This window comes from Larus michahellis, chromosome 7, assembly GCF_964199755.1.
Source record: "Larus michahellis chromosome 7, bLarMic1.1, whole genome shotgun sequence".
Lineage (NCBI taxonomy): Eukaryota > Metazoa > Chordata > Aves > Charadriiformes > Laridae > Larus > Larus michahellis.
Window position 1 is genome coordinate 36216915 of NC_133902.1, and position 4908 is coordinate 36221822.

Consider the following 4908-nt stretch of genomic DNA (forward strand, 5'->3'; position numbering starts at 1 on the left):
AACAGAGGTGGGCAGGCAAGAAAAAACTTTCTCTCCATTTCACCGAGTAGTTCATATGCCTTAATCTGAGCAGATTTCATTAGCACTCGCAAAATAAACAGATTCTTATTCTGAAGTAATGGAGGTGTGTGTGAGCTTTAAGGAAAGCCATCAGCTGTTACACATGCCTCTCCTTTCGGTATTAGTATGGAAGATTATGAGAGCATTGAGGGACAATTTTAAGGAAAATACACTCGTCCCAGATCAAGACACTGATCAAGAAGTGATTCAAACTGAAGACATAGGCTCCCAGGCAGAAAAATCAGACTAGAGTTGTCACATTACAGACAAATATTCAAATCTATTTATGTAACAAATTCCTGTCCTCTACTTTGGCCCTTCAAAATTTCTCTGCAAGCCCACATTTACCTAATGCTCTTGACTCCTCTTGCTGGCATTTTGATAGCTGCACCGGATGAAGATGACCACAGGAAAAAGCAGAGCTGCTGTCATCTTGGAGGGTGTTAGCAACTCAGCACTAGAACAAGAGACACAACTCAGCCATGCTATCTTTAACAGTTCATACTCAACCACAACAAAGTTTTTTAAGGCTTATGCACATCAGATAAAGAGCAGCACTGCTCTGAACAATGAATCAAGCATAACCTCTCTCTTTAAAATCTCAAGGGATACTTAATGTTTGCAAGAGTTTAAAGCAAATGTCCAGGAAGGGAATCAAGAGAATACAATGGATAGGGCTGTGGTTTCCGACACCTGGTCTCTACAGGACAGGTAACAAGGCTCCTTGCACTCCTCTCCAACTACAATGAGAGAACACCAACCTGTGACTTCAATCCTCAGCATTCTTCTACCTTCAGCATTCATCTTTTCTCTCCAGAGATTAATAATCTCTTTAAACAGAAGTTCCTAAACTACACTGACAGTAAGGTGAGCTAGCAAAAATTGTGAAAAATTTGACAGATATCCAGGCTCATGCTACTCATGCCATACAGAAAATCTTAAAGTTAGAGATATAGTTCCACTGACCTTTTAATTCACAGAAAATTCTGTACAAAGGCTTTTAGGGATATGAAGACTGCAAAAAGACCAACACATAGCTTTTCTAGGATGTAAGAGAGTCCAGAATTTCCCCCTCTGGTATCTGAAATGTTAGACCTGGAATCTGACTGGTGTATTGGTGTAAATTATCCCTTAATGCCTTCAGATATTAACACATTCATTGTTTGGTAGAGGCAGGCTATGTAAAGCACTGGAGCAGATTGCACTCTGCAATAAGACAGACTGGTACAACTTAATTCTGGTTACTGTTTTTTACATGTTAAAACAATTACTGTGTTTATTTGCAAGTGAATAGGCTCTTCAAGACACATACGGCATGGAATCTAGGTGAGTGAAGGAGAACTGCCAAGAGCTGTATGAAATTCTTGTTCACTTAAAGGCATTACAGATTGATCTGCTACTTTAAAAGGTTTGTTGATCAACAGCCAGTTTGAAAATGCAAATTTTAAACCAAAAGATACCACAAAAGACACTATTTCACAGAATCACAGAAACTTCAGAGTTGGAAGGGACCTCTAGAGATCATCTAGTCCAACTCCCCTGCTAAAGCAGGATTGCCTAGAGCACATTACTCAGGACTGCATCCAGGTGAGTCTTGAAAATCTCCAGAGAAGGGGACTCCACAACCTCCCTGGGCAGCCTGTTCCAGTGCTCTGTCACCCTCACTGTAAAGAATTTTCTCCGTGTATTTGAATGGAACTTCCTATGTTCTAGCTTGTGCCCGTTGCCCCTCGTCCTGTCACTGGGAACCAATGAAAAGAGTCTGGCACCATCCTCCTTCAACCCACCCTTTAGATACTTATATGCCATAATAAGGTCTCCCCTCAGCCTTCTCTTCTCCAGGCTAGAGTCCCAGCTCTTTCAGCCTTTCCTCATAAGGGAGATGCTCCAGTCCCTCAATCATCTTAGTTGCCCTACGCTGGACCCGCTCCAGTAGTTCCCTGTCCCTCTTGAACTGGGGAGCCCAAAACTGGACGTGGTATTCCAGTTGTGGCCTCACCAGTGCAGAGTAGAGGGGGAGAATGACCTCCTTTGACCTACTAGCCACACTCTTCCCTATGCATCCCAGGATTCCGTTGGCCTTTTTGGCAACAAGGGCACATTGGTGGCTCATGGATAATTTACTGTCTACCAGGACCCCCAGATCCTTCTCCTCAGAACTACTTCCCAGCAGGTCCACCCCTAACCTATACTGGTGCTTAGCATTCTTCCTCCCCAGGTGGAGGACCTTGCACTTGCTTTTGTTGAACCTCATTAGGTTCTTCTCTGCCCGATTTGACCTATTCCAACCACTCAAAAGATCAAGAAACAAGTATTTACTAATGAGGTTTAAGAAAACCCTATATTCAGCAAAGAGTGAAAATTAGTTTTATGTTTTACAGTTATAACTTGTGTTAGACAGAAGAAATGAGATCCAAGATATTTCATTAAATACGTTTCCTTAAAAATGTAGGTAAAGACAAACTGTTTTTAAAAAATGTCTACTTCCCAGACAGTCCTGAGAAGCCCTGCAAAGCATCATTAAAAGCCTTCAGTGCTTTCAGCTGGTAGGTAAAAATCTCTTTACTATGCTTTGCATGTTCAGTTTTAGTTACTCAAAATAATCTCTACTGTTATTGGAGTTACTAGATTGATCCTCCCTACAGGTTCCTAATTTTGATTAACCGGACAGAATTAGTTTCAGTAAAACATCAGAGCCCTTCAGAGACCATTTAGTCCATTTGTCATTGCTCATACCTTTCTCCAGTCCCTCAGTAACAGTACGTGAGCTTCTCTTAATCTCATTTACGGACATTGTATGAAGAAAACAACAAAATAGCTATGGCATTCACTGAAACTTAGAGCATCTTAAGCACTCTCCATTCCAAGAGGGACACTTTCTGAGTACTGTGACATATATTTCATATTTATTTTTTTTTTTTATGAGCACGGGACTGTGACAGCAGATGACATGCCCATTTTGAAAGTAATTTGAAAAAAATCCCCACAGTTATCCTTCTCTTTCACTTTGCAGTAATTCTCTACAAGAAAGATTAAGAATAAGAATATGCTGCTAATGTCAGGGATTTCAGGAATGATCTTTAGATGCTACTGAGATACAGAGACATTGTACCTTGTACCAAGACGAAGTACTGGAGAACTGCAAAGGCACCTCTGCAACACAGGAAGATCTCTTCAAGTAAAATAAATTATGTCAGAGTTCTGTGGTTTCATGTCCTTTATGCTGATGAGGATAAATAAAGAAACAGATGCTGCAAAGCTAAGAGCTGTTAAGAGTCACAAGTGTTTGATAAGGATCTTCTCTGTTACATTTACCCAAACAGATCTGCATCAGGAATTACTGAAAGAAAAATAACACAACACAGAGATACCACAGCAGCTAAAGGCAATAAGAAACCAATGGAAGTTTTCTTACATAAGCACATCTATCTAAGCATGAGAATATTAACCAATTATTTCTCCAAGACTTATAAATTTAGATAGTCTTAGACAGTTGAGCATTTATTTTTCATATGAAAAAAGAACATGCAAAGCATTTATTCAATAACATTTAGACACATCAATGGTAAACATAATTTTTTTCTGAGGTAAAAGGAAAATACAACCTTAAAATTATACCATGAAATATCTACTATATAGTCTTAAACATTAAACATTAATATCAGGCCTTAGAATTTCTGTAGTGAAAAGCAATACTAAACTTTAACATACTCATGTGTTTAATAAAATACAATAAACATATCTTTTCTTCTGCCTACCCCAAAACAGCATGTTAGCTATGTTTGGTTTTCATTAGTTGACTTTACTGAATGTGATTACACTCAGTCCAATTCTCCATCCCCATATAACTTACAGTTTTGTACAATAAAATTCTTACTTTAAAAAAAACAACTGTAAATACAGTAAGAGTTGGGCACAAGCCTTACCTGCAGGAGCACAGCTTAATCAAATTTTTTTTTTCATCATTTTAAAACAAGAGTTAAACTATCTGTCAAGTTAGATTCACACCTTTTTACAGACATACCAGCCAATTTATATCCAAACTTTTAAAAACACTTAACTTATCTATTTCTTTCGGCACTGCAACATGGTTCATTTAGTCCTCACCATGTGGACACCAACTGATTTGAGACAATACATATGGCAGACATCCCACATAGATGTCTGCATTAAAAATGGCAGAAGATATTAGCACAAAATGCAAACCATCTTGAGTTTATATATCTGATCTATTCTTGAGATACTCTACTAAAAGGGAATTTGACTCTCAAGAGCATATCTGAATCATTTTAAAGTTTTAATGCCAGTCCAGAAAACTCAGCATATTTATAAAGCAGGAATAATGACTCCCAGTCTATGATTTTTTTCCCTGTCATTTTTAAAAGCATGAATATGAATTCATTTAGGTCTTGAGCAAATATCTCAAAATTAAAAAACAAGCAATAGGAACTGAATGCTGTGGACACTAAAATGGATATTACTAATTTGGAAATCACAGCCTCAAAGAGGTTTATTGTTTTCATTCCTTTCCATTTAAGTGGGAAGGGAAGTGCTCCGCTTCTCTCTGCAAAGCAGCTGGCTTACTTATCTTTTATCCGTTTCTAGAAACTAAACTTTTGTTCTTTCTACAGCCTAGCTGTGGCCACAGAAACTGGTGAATATCTGCTGTAAATTCACTCAAGACTCTCAATCCTAAGATCTCTTTATGCAGACCAAACTCTTCAGGAGTGTGAATTCAAATTTCCCCAGTTGAGTATGAATACCATTACTACTGTAGTCCATGTCATCTCAGTCTAACTTTTATAAGTGTTAGCAATCAGTGAATACTAAATTCATACAAGTCACAAT

The 4908-nt window shown here is 38.2% G+C and overlaps 1 long non-coding RNA gene across 1 annotated transcript; it reads right to left on the reverse strand.

Annotated features, from left to right (window-relative positions):
* Window positions 1-443: 443 nt before the first annotated feature.
* LOC141746378 (uncharacterized) lies at window positions 444-3396 on the reverse strand. The gene is made up of 3 exons (XR_012588336.1): window positions 3376-3396; window positions 3173-3283; window positions 444-517 (listed from the first exon to the last, which is right to left on the reverse strand). It is a non-coding gene; the product is annotated as an uncharacterized LOC141746378 (long non-coding RNA).
* Window positions 3397-4908: the final 1512 nt, after the last annotated feature.